Source organism: Mizuhopecten yessoensis, unplaced genomic scaffold (assembly GCF_002113885.1).
Source record: "Mizuhopecten yessoensis strain PY_sf001 unplaced genomic scaffold, ASM211388v2 scaffold9847, whole genome shotgun sequence".
Taxonomy (NCBI): Eukaryota; Metazoa; Mollusca; class Bivalvia; order Pectinida; family Pectinidae; genus Mizuhopecten; species Mizuhopecten yessoensis.
Genome location: NW_018408252.1, coordinates 1865344 through 1878203, shown reverse-complemented (window position 1 = coordinate 1878203; position 12860 = coordinate 1865344). Strand labels below are relative to the sequence as shown.

General features: G+C 36.6%; 1 protein-coding gene across 4 annotated transcripts in view; it reads left to right on the top strand.

Annotated features, from left to right (window-relative positions):
• LOC110458921 (sex peptide receptor-like) overlaps positions 1 to 12860 on the top strand; it is a 332734-nt gene that overhangs the window by 177128 nt on the left and 142746 nt on the right. The window contains exon 1 of one of the 4 annotated variants that reach the window (XM_021510900.1): positions 10037 to 10076. The exons of the other annotated variants lie outside the window; for them this stretch is intronic. The gene's annotated coding sequence lies outside the window, so the exon portion shown is untranslated. Of the gene's footprint in view, positions 1 to 10036; positions 10077 to 12860 lie in introns of those variants that run through there. 4 annotated transcript variants of the gene reach the window in all.

Sequence of the window (12860 nt, the reverse complement as noted above, 5' to 3'; positions counted from 1 at the left end):
CAGTTTGAACTAAATCGCGAACTGGTTTTCATCATGTGCTGCAAAATACCACGCACCAATATGATATCTTTGACATTGAGATAAAAATGCAACAACAATCACCACAGAAACTTATTATTGAACGAGTTTGCGATATCTTGAGCACGCGTAGATAACCTCGTATATCGCATCTTAATGTAGAAAATATAAATGTATCTGCCGGCAAATATGTGGCTTACTTCCACAGAATGACATTCAATGCAATTCTCTTCTGGTATCATAGTCTTTGGCAAAATGGCCGACGTTTGACTCTGAGGACAACATACTAACAAGGACATGGCTTCCGAGAAATTCAAAGCCGTTTGGGGGATCGTTTGTTCGGCGCTGTACACAGTGTTAGTATGACGTGTAAGATCGGCAACTGATTAAGGCGTATGACATTTCGCAGACATCACGTGACATCGTAAGGCACGTGCTACTCGGACCGTTGCAATGAAACGTTTTTATTACGACTGTACATGTGACTGAGTGTGCTAAGTCAACATTTGTCGGATTACATCTGTTATAATCCCCTGTTTTGTTTCAGCCGCTAAAGCTTCTCTATACCCTCTCACACGAACGCGATGCTAGGTATACGCTCTGAAGGAGTAAACTTATCGTGTCACACAGCTGGGCACTGGAACATTTTTAACACAGAAAAAACCCAATGTGTTCCATTTGATACACATCGTATCCAATTGTTCCATTTTCCAGCTTTGTTTAAGGGAATAGGGCCGCTGTGGCCAAGTGTATAAGGCGTCTGACATTCTTCTACCACTAGACCTCCACCACTGGATTGCGGGTTTGAGACCTATGTGGGGCAGTTGCCAGGTACTGACGCAGGTCGATGTTTTTTTCTCTGAAACCTTAAATGACCATAGCTGTTAATAGGAAGTCAAACACAAACAAACTATTGTACACATATGTACACTGTAAAACTTAACTGCTATAGAGACCAACTGTCCATAGCTACCACTTGTCTATAACTACTGTCAAACCTGCTATAGAGACCACCTGTATATCGTGTATATCGCTATCACTTGTCTAACTACTGTCAAACCTGCTATAGAGACCACTTGTCTATAACTACTGTCAAACCTGCTATAGAGACCAACTGTCTAAAGCTATCACTTGTCTATAACTACTGTCAAACCTGCTATAGAGACCACTTGTCTATAACTACTGCCAAACCTGCTATAGAGACCAACTGTCTACAGCTATCACTTGTATATAACTACCGTCAAACCTGCTATAGAGACCAACTGTCCAAAGCTATCACTTGTCTATAACTACTGTCAAACCTGCTATGGAGACCACCTGTTTATAACTACCACTTATCTATAACTACTGTCAAACCTGTTATAGAGGCCACCTGTCTATCGCTATCACTTATCTATAACTACTGTCAACCCTGCTATAGAGACCACCTGTATATCGTGTATACCGCTATCACTTGTCTAACTACTGTCAAACCTGCTATAGAGACCAACTGTCTACAGCTATCACTTGTATATAACTACTGTCAAACCTGCTATAGAGACCACTTGTCTATAACTACTGTCAAACCTGCTATAGAGACCACCTGTTTATAACTACCACTTATCTATAACTACTGTCAAACCTGTTATAGAGACCACCTGTCTATCGCTATCACTTATCTATAACTACTGCCAAACCTGCTATAGAGACCAACTGTCTTAAGCTACCACCTGTCTATAACTACTGTCAAACCTGCTATATAGACCAACTGTCTACAGCTATCACTTGTCTCTAACTACTGTCAAACATGGTATAGAGACCACTTGTCTATAACTACTGTCAAACCTGATATAGAGACCAACTGTCTATAGCTCCCTCTTGTCTATAATTACTGTCAAACTTGCTATAGAGACCACCTGTCTATAGCTACCTCCTGTCTATAACTACTGTCAAACCTGCCATACCTACCACTAGTTTATAGCTACTACCTGTCTATAACTACTGTCAAAGCTTCCATACCTACCACTAGTTCATAGCTACTACCTGTCTATAACTACTGTCAAACCTGCCATAACTACCACTAGTTTATAGCTGCTACCTGTCTATAACTACTGTGAAACCTGCCATATCTACCACTAGTTTATAGCTACTACCTGTCTATAACTACTGTCAAGCCACCCATACCTACCACTAGTTTATAGCTACTACCTGTATATAACTACTGTCAAACCTGCCAAAACTACCACTAGTTTATAGCTACTACCTGTCTATAACTACTGTCAACCCTTCCATACCTACCACTAGTTTATAGCTGCTACCTGTATATAACTACTGTCAAACCTGCCATAACTACCACTAGTTTATAGCTACTACCTGTCTATAACTACTGTCAAACCTTCAATATCTACCACTAGTTTATAGCTACTACCTGTCTATAACTACTGTCAAGCCACCCATACCTACCACTAGTTTATAGCTACTACCTGTATATAACTACTGTCAAACCTGTCATACCTACCACTAGTTTATAGCTACTACCTGTCTATAACTACTGTCAAACCTTTCATAGAGACCGGTTGTCTATAGCAACTACCTGTTTATAAATAAGGTAAAACCTGTGTGTATATACCATTTGTTTATTATCACAGTCACTCTTTTGACATCATCGATCTCATTGTGACAACACTGACTTCTATCTGTTTGAAATCTTCACTGAATGACGAGAGGAACTTAACATTCTAAAATAAAGCACAAATGCAGTACTAAAATGTACAAGTAAGGGTTTTTTCAGAAAATAGCGGTATGGCCATTTGACACGCTAAAACCTAGCATTATTCCTTTCTGGGTTTCAACAAGTATGTCTGCAAAAAATATGCAAACATCGGGTTACATTCTAGTAAAAAGAGGTCTCAAATTAGCTGCGTAGTGTATTTGATGAAATATCGGTATGCTTAGGTTGGTAGGCAGGAAAGTTACTGTAGTTTAGTTATTTTCAAATAAACAGCGGATAATATCATTAAAATGGAACAGATTAAAGAAGATTGTACCGATGTGTTATTTCTAATCAGAAAGAAGATAGAGTTCCTCTTTAAATTAGACTGATTTGCCCGCCGTAGTTTTTTCTCTTTGCAAAGCTTCCTTTCGAAAATACTACAAAAATGTAACAAAGAGGACCTCCAAGCGATTAAAAACTGTACTAAGGCAGACACTGACACACTTAAACGTTTTATTCTCGGTTATAATATGCGAGAAAGGAAATTAAGGATCCCCATACCACTGCCGAAAACGGAACTATGCATTCTAAACTTATGTTTCCAGCATGACTAAAGCTTTGATATTTCATGTTAAAAAAAGGATACCTTACAGGATTTGAATGAAAACATAATGTAGATGATATAAACAAAATCTTATCAACAAACGTGATCTGAGTGTAAACACTCTTATGCGGGACCAGACCGGAGTTCGAACCTTAAATTTCAGATTGCTGTACCATCTCTGAAACTGATTGAGCTACCAGGACAACGGATGTGTACGAGAGTGCTACAGTTATCTAAGGGAGATCAATGTAAATAGGGAAAAGCAAATGTGTTTCTTCTTATGATTTTGCTTTGTAATATAACATCCAATTTATTGTTGTATGTGACATATTGTAAAGAACAATCTTAACGATTGACAACCCATTCTTTTACCTCTTTAAAATCTTATATAAATCATCGTTGATAGGCTTCGTGATATTTTATTATTTAACTAAAAGCCGTCAAATCAAATGAAGAATAACCGTAATACCTACCATGATTATAAACATCCATTTTCATGAAATCACAGTGTCATTATTATCAATCGCTCATGTGAAATAGGAATCTTCAGGCACGAGACTTGGTTGTTTACCGCACGCGCTGCTTTGATAAATAAAACACATGTTTCACTGCCCGGGGCTAAACGTAATTATCCGGTCCAAGAGTCATTTAAGTCCAGTACCAAAGACAGGAACAGAATACTTTGTCCTATGGTTCTTTTGATCAAGTAATTATCTTTTCTTTAAGACGGTAATTATTCAGCTTGTCAAGATAAGAATCACAACATGAAACAGCTACATGTATGACATAATAATGTGTATCATGTTAACATATTTGCGTTCATCATTATCTCCCTTTAAAAAGCCGACAGAAGACATGTTAATTTGATATTTGTCTTTATTTAGTTCTCTCTTTAAAAATTACCAAAACATTATTGGGTAACATTTTCAGGAACACTAGCCAGTAGGCCTTCCAGGTGAGGAAATGTTTCAAATCGGGTGTTTTTGACCATATTAGAAATATTAAGTAACTCACACGTTTCCATATTATACATTGACGTCGATACGACGTTTCGAAATGTTTTCTCTCTCCCGATTCCACCAGGTTTAGATGCGCGTGCTACGTGATTGGGGCTAGGGTAGGGGTTTAGCATGTGTACTTCTGATAAACGTAAAAAATCTAACAGTCGCACAAAACAATTTTAAAAACACATCGGTTTTGTCTACCGTGATTGTACTTGTCGGTATATATATCCCTTTCATTCAGGATGTGAAAGTTGAGCCATTTTCGTCACCAATTATTAACTGGCCAAAACAACGAACTGGTGTTAAATGTTTTTTAAATGGATCTATCTCCATATGTAAATACACTCGGCATTTTGTAAACACCTTAATTGGTATTAAGATTTCAAAATCACGAGTTTTAATTTTAGATTAATTTTAATTTTAAATTTATTCCAATTTTTAATAATTTTAGATTTTAATTGATTTAAAAGTTGGTTTTGTATAGGGTTTAGCGTACGTCCTCGCTGCAGGTATGGACATATAAAGAAGGTATTCGGCTAACGAACTATATTTGTTATTGATGTATAATGTTTATTGTCATGATACTAGTTACTTTATATTTTTGAAATAAAGTTTCGAAACAAGATTTTTGTTTTGCTAGTGCGGCTACTTGTGAACTTCGCAATCATTCAATGCTCTTGTTGATGACATTTGAACCAATCGATGTTGTTTTTGCATAAACGACGCGTTAGGCCATGTAGAAACTTATTTGGGGTGAAACGATTGCTAATTAATTTGCAAATATCGCACAGCTATGTTTACAGGGTTATACCCTAATTATTTTCTTGTAAATTGTAAGTGTCCATAGCGGGTTTGCATAGCGGATAGATGTTTTAAAATAAGGCAGTGGTAAGAATTCGAAAAGGCGCACATCATCAAACCTCCTAGTCTCGTTCAACAAGACGCTTGATCACTTGTGTTCGGCGGTTGAACGAGACAACAAACCTCAATATGAGATTTAAGGATTCTGACCAATCAGACAGAGTGTTGCCTTGATAATGAACTGCTTTACACTGATGCTTAGAGAACAAATCTGACGTTAAATCATGGCATGTGAGTTGATAAACAGCAGGCGGCAATGATAGTAGAAATGTAGATTTATTCAATAGTCTTGGTTGCACTTTCAAGAGAGGTGATATCAATGTCTCTCTCCTACGACATACGTTCTATCGCAACTATAAGGTCTCGTGAATACTAGATGCCCGTTTAATTGCAAAATTGACTGTAACATCGCCAAAGGGTCTCACTCGTCTATCACATAGTGATCAACCGATCACGACACAACTAGATGTATATCGATCACGTGTTGGCAAATAGGACAGCGGTCGCCAAGTGGTTAGGGCGTCTGCTATATATTCTGCTACCACCAGCCCGCCTCCACCGGGTTGCGGGTTCGAGGCCTACGTGGGGTAGTCGCCAGGTTTTGGCCATAGGTTGGTGGTTTTTCTTCAAAAAATCTGGCTTTCCTCCACCATCAAAACCCGGCACGTCCTTGAATGACCATAGCTGGTAACGGACGAAAACACATACAAACCAAACCAAACCCGTGTTGTCAATTACAAGCAAAGGAGTGGAGATCAAGGAAATCTACAACAATAAACTGTCTCAAGATAAGACATTGGGGTATGATTTTTCTTTTTAAAGTCTTTTAAGAATGAAAAACTGCACCCCTGATAATTTGACCAAACCATTCGGATATTTTACCACAATTCTTGCCATAAATGATACCGTTGGAAGTACGGTCCCACTACATCAGAACACAATACATCTTCAGCACACACGCAGGCATACACACATAGGGAGATATTAGCCAGGTGGCATAGGACTAGTAGTTAGCGCCTGATAAGGCAGCTCCTGCGTATTCCTCAAAATTGTATTGAATAAGGTATATGCTAATTGTATTCATTGTATCAAATTGTATATATATGTACTGTAAAGCGCTTTAAAGTGGCTTATGTTAACTAGATAGGGCGCTATATCAAATGTTGCATATTTATTTATTAATCAAAGCTATATCATATATGCATATAAGTTACCACCAGGGAAAGATCGACCGATCAAATAGCAGTATGTAAATTGAATATATACTGTATGCCTGTATTATTAAATTGAATAAAATAAATTGCATTTAGGGAAGTTACTGAAAGGGACACTATTGACCAATAAGATTGCAGAACGCGAATAAATTCTGCAGGAGCAAAATCTGCTCAGCATTGAGCTTGACCTAGTTTGGAAAGATACATCTTTCAATCAAGTTCCATAAAAAATCTGTAATTGTAGTAAGGTTGTTATACGGGACCTTAATGTGACAGGCGAGCGGGCGGACGGGGGCCGTCCAATCATTACCTCTTTCTCGTAAACGTCTATTCGTATTAAAGTCTCTTTTAAGAAAGTCTGAAAAGGAAACTACATAATGTATGTCAATAAAAATGCATTGCTCTTTTATCATTTAAATCAAGCACGGTGAATGGAAACGGTCTGCGTGAGGTCCAGAGCAAGCATTTGTTCGCTAACTTGCAATGACATATGCACGATAGCCCACACAGTGGCGGACCCAGGGGTGTTGCCCTAGTTGCCCGGGCAACACCCTTTTTCTGTGTCCAAAAATAATCTGGACTTAGGTTTTTGAAGATTTTCCTCTTTTTCATATGGGATTTTCTTCTAATATCAACCATCCTGTGAACTATGATTTTCTATGGCAAGCATTAGTTTGAATATATATATATGCCTAAGGGTGCAGTTGCCCAAACAAAGAGTCCACTAATTATACTCTAAACAATAGGGGATTAATCCTCTTTTGTTTATATATTAGTAGGGTCCCTAGTCAGGTCAGTGGTGAATGCTCAACGGGCTGTCTACCTAATTGTATTGTTCTAATATCACGGTGTGGTGATCACCCTGTCCGTTGAGAGAGGATAAAACCATCTGTTGGAATTAGGTATATATGTTAATTGCTATTTCAAAGGTAGAGTCCATTTCATGATAGATAAACCTGTATTTTCACCTGTGGTTTCATGTACACATGATCACCAGGAGTGATAAATTATACCTGTTAAAAATGTAAATTTCAAAAATTTCAAAGACAATAAAGCATCCACCTTAGCATCAAGTTATCAGGTGAATAATAACCAATGTTAGCATAAAAGCCTGGCATGTATATATATATCCTTTTTAACAGGTGTTGCCCTTGTTCATATGCATGCATACAAATTCACAATAAAAGACAAAAAGTCAAATCTTAGTTCATATTTATGACAAAATAAATGTATATTTAATTGCCAAAATGCTCGCCTAAACTACATGCACATGAAAGGCATGACACAAACATCAACATTTTAACCAAAAACCTACATTTTTACCATTGTTTCAGAGAATTTGTTAACACTCGCTCCGCTCGGCCATCATAAAATATAAATATTCTATGTTATAACATATAACCTGGAATAATACCGCAAACTCAGAAAACTATTCTATGCCTTATTCGATCTGTTTGACAATGGAAATAATGTCCGATAATTTCTTGCTTTCTACGCTTGGCACACCAATAGCTGATCAGAGTATTTGACGTAACAAACGGCCTTTTAACACATGTATCTAAGCGAGATCGGAATCCCGGAAGTTAATAAGTAAATGTATAGGTAATGCCGTATAAGGAACAAAGCTTGTCGCCAAGCAATGCTCCTCGCTTAGTTCGTCCTGTTAGATGATCGACCAGAGTTAAGCCGTCAATATCGACTGTCAGGCAGACACGTGTTTCTCCGCCAATCCATGCTTTCTGTTTTGCGCCTCTGTGATTGCAGCGTAGAAACCGTCTTTATATTCTTTACATGCGCCGTGTCGATCCGCACCTGTCTGTCTCCACGTCCGTCAAAGTTTCTATCTACGCGTTCGAGCTGTTCTGTCCGAACATCCGTATTGCTGTTTGATATAGAAAAAAGCATCACCTGTGAAAGGTTTAACACTGAGGTATATCTTACTTACAGTTAACACTACATGTAGCGCTGCTACCTTGCAAGCAGCATACAAGTCCCGATACTCTATGTCGCCACTTGCTCTGTGAAGGAGTTGCGTTCCGCTTTAATTAAGAATTCCTATAATCAGGATCTCAGCGGGAAACTTTTCCAATTGTGAGACTAGGTCCTCCTACTCTGCAGCAGACGACACAGAATTTCCCCAATCACGTGCTCGTGTGTTCTGTTTAAGATTACACACCTGACAATTTATCAGCGAAACGAAAGTCAAGCAGCACGTTCATGTGGTCTGTTATTGTGTTACGTGAAAGTAAGCCATTCTAACAACTCGGACCTACCTACTTCTTATCGTGTTGTCACACTTGGCTGACCGCATTTCACAGGTGAGTGAATTCATAATTAATTTTATCATGAGTCTTTTTACTTTTAATTCTAATGAAAATTTATTTACTTATCATGAATAATACAATCATTTAACACATTATCAGTTATTGTGCGAACTTTTCGGTTGATAAAAACAATTCCTACACTATTCAATTCTTCTTAAACTCAAACTTTGCGTATGTAAATTATAGTTTCGTTAGTACAGACACGCCTAATCCGGATTTACTTTAACAAGCCAGTTTCTTTTAGGGAAAATATTGACTCTTTTAAAAAAAAAATTGTGCAATTGTGATATAGCCGTTTATCAATCAAGCCACCTTTACTTAGAGCGACAGAGGCTGGGTTATCAAGGCTCCTTTGTTTTCCTCGTTTTCTTAAAGTCACGTGGTTAAAACGATGGCAAACAATGCCTCATCACTTCAAAGTGTTAACATAGTATCGTTCATTCATTTTGTCAACTTTTTTTTCTTATATTTTCTGATTTTTCTGTAGTTCGTCACGTCATTGGATTTGATTGCTCTCCTGCCTTCGTTATCATCAGGTATGGAATTGGGGGTTTCCGTATTTCGTTCTGTTTCTCTCGCTCTTCTATGAAGTGTTATAACATAGTTGCCTACATTTCCTGTATTCAGAAAACCAGTCGAGCCTCAATCAGATGGTTATCAATGGTTTTTAACATTATCGGGTTTGTTACATTTGTTTGTTTCTTTAATGTGATGCAAACAAATTTGTAATCTTGTTTGCGATAGTTGAGTAAAGCTCGTATCAATACTTCTATATATCAATTGTTTTACAATTCAGTTTTGGCTATGTACTTTGTGTACCACTGTATTAAGTTTGTTGAGGTTTTCGTAATCTTCATCAAATCTTCGCAAGTCAATGATCAGGTACTCTAAAAGTATGTAATAGATGCGTAAAGGCTAATAACATTTTTAGCTTCCTAACAGAATTTCTGTTATTGCAGTGCTCAAAGAAAATAACTTTATCTAATTTGTTGTTTATATTTATTCAATAAATGCGACGAAAATAAATAAATAATCGTGTCTGCAGTAGTTGCATAGACGTCTTAACAACAGTTCGTGTCTTACTGTTAATGTTTGTGTGCGTTGGCGGAAAAACGATTTTATTGAGTTTGTTGTTGTGAAAATTCATTAACACTGTATCGGAGAAAACTTGTGTGCGTGCATTTATGGCTCATTTAAATATCGACCAGTTTAAAAGTTACTTCATGTGTTAGGAAGGTTTGGTTTCTTATTGACCGTGTAACTGCATGATTGGGTTATCTTTTCACACCTAACACCGCTTCTCGGCAGGCCGGAGTATCACCACATGAGCCTTCAGAATTATATGTTCTGCGAGAAATGGTATGTAAACTTTCATTTTTTTTTTTTTTTTTTTGATGGGTTTTTTCGATGATCTTTGTAGGGAAAAGTCTAATATAGGTTGTCCCTCCTACTCACTGTTTGTGAGGGCTGTGGTATTGCTCTGTGAATTGATGTCCATGTTGCAATAGAAAAAGCATTTTCACTTATCCTGCATCGTAGCCGTCAATATTGAAATAGTTAAACTGAGGATTAAAAGAAATCTGCTAATTCTATGTGAATCTGAAAAAGGACATCTAGTATATGAATTGATAAGCAAAATTCCCATATGATGTGACAATAGCGTAAAGTGTCATGGTTTTTATAAAGTAACCATGGAAAATTCCAATAAAGTCGCCACAATCCCGATATGATTCAGAACACTGGGATCCAAAGAAGTTGCTTTGAATATTTATGAGATTAATTAAATTTCAACTTATTGCGTCCTACATTTTCACGATAGATCGACAGTTCTAAAATACATGAAACATTCATATGGAAAAACAGTTTCATACTATTTTATGTCACTTCGGCTGAAATGTTTCCGCCATGTAATTCAATGAATGGAACTGATCCATTTATTATTCAGCTGAATTATTGTATCAAGGCATGAAATGGATTGTATTGACACACATTACCCATTATGCTTCGGTAATTGAATATGCATTAGCTATACAAATATTCTATATCAATACACAGGATCGTCCAACAGAAATAGCATATATCACGTATCATATTTTAACGTTGGTCTACTTGATATGTATTCTTTATTGCTATTCTTCAGGTATAGTTTCATGTAGTCCTGAATATCATAATTGATATCAGTTTATTTAATGACTGCGTTTGCTACAAGAGCATGCACTGTTGTTGCATACATATTTACACTACGCTTGTATAAGGTTAAGTTGTGGCATAGACAAATGCAAGGAAATGCAAGACTTTTACAGTCTTTTAGTCATTGCTTCGTTAATTATTATTTCAATACTATCAAAATTCTTTGTCAGTACGACTTCCTATTTGTACGGATTTGTTGCGTGTCTGAATTTTTGCTAGTCTTGATGCTTACCCCTTTAAGTCTGTTTATGTACTATCCAAGGTATTGGTTGGTTTGGAATGTAAGCTGTTTACACATGTTCGGTTGTGCGGATGCGTTATTGGCGGGATTTTTTTTACTTGTTAGGTCAATCCCATTGCTATTTAGGCTAATCCTAATTTGTTAATCCAATTTTTTTGCTAATCTGAATTATTTGTTAATCCAATTTTTTGGCTAATCTGAATTCTTTGTTAATCCAATATCCTTGTCGTTACGTCATCTTTATCGGCATGTTTTGTTGGTGTCAAGCATACAAATGAAATAGATTACTTGTATTGATAACTGAATCGAAATAATGGCTGAAGGAGATACACATACTTTCTGAATCACGCATTTTAGGCTTTCGAATCGTAAGAGTTACAACATCTTATTTTTACAGATATTTTGAAAAAGAAATATATCATCATTAGCGTGCCACGTTCATGTTTCGTGACAGGCTTCATGCACGCCATTAAATATTTTAAAATGACATACGAACATATTGATATGCAGCCGTGAATCCCTCTTGAAATATATCAACACGCGCAATACACATGTGCAATCTTAGACGATAGGTACATGTAAACACATGGGTGCGGTATTGCTTTTTTCCACATACAAATGTACCTACAATTGATCTCTAAATTAACTTTTTTGGTGTGAAACATTGCCGATCATTAACGCTGCATTAATATTCTATTAGCTTCCCGACAAAAACATTTAATGAATAACAATGGCAAACAAAACGAATAATGACGTCATGCTACTGTAACGTTCGATGGCGCCAAAATACTCGGAATCAATTCTTGTTTCAATTTGTCTATTTGATTGATTGATAATAAACTATCTAAGTTTCAACCATAAAAAAACACTTTGTATTATCACAGTGTGAAAATTTGGACCTTGTATTGCATGGCCTGAAAATATGCTTAATTCCTATAATAGAAAAAGTCATCTGGTATGAAATATAAACATTTTACCATCAATTATTTAATAATATCATTAAGTTTAATGCCTTACTCTATAAAGATCGGGTATCTATGATTATGTTTCCTTATAATTTCATAAATATGTTTAATGTTTTCTGAGTAAGAATCATAATGTGTTTGCCATACAATAGTGTAATGGATTTTGAATACGACATTGCTTTGTCATTTTACATTTTTTCTGTCGGCAACAGTTTATAAAATATTCATGGTTGTGACGATCGTGCAGATATAGCTTCAGGCCTCGATGTTCCAGTGCTGTAGTCTTCTTATTGGATTTTATCCCGATTACATGTTATTAAGTTCATTTGTGTAAGGTTGATCTGTCTTTATTGCACAGATGAAACACTCAGATATGTCATTAAACAGTAACCTGATTGTCATGGTTGTAGTAACTGCAGAAAATTATATTCTTCCGTCTTTGCACAACGCTTAAAGGTCTCTGAAGAGTTGTACTATATACACATCACATTCAACATTAAGTTGACTACCTTACTGATATATGTTGCAGTCAGTCGTAAAGAAGACATTTATGCATGATTTTGAACAGCCATGAGTTGTTAAGACTTTGCACAAGTCAGTCTGTTCGCTAGTTGAAATGGAACACTCGTGTATTTGAAATCGTTGATTTGACTGTCGTAGGGGTGGTAGTTAATAGCTACGAGAAATGAGATTTTGTAAACCCTGAGTTATCTAATCTCTGCTTACGTTTGTCTGTTTTCTTGTTGA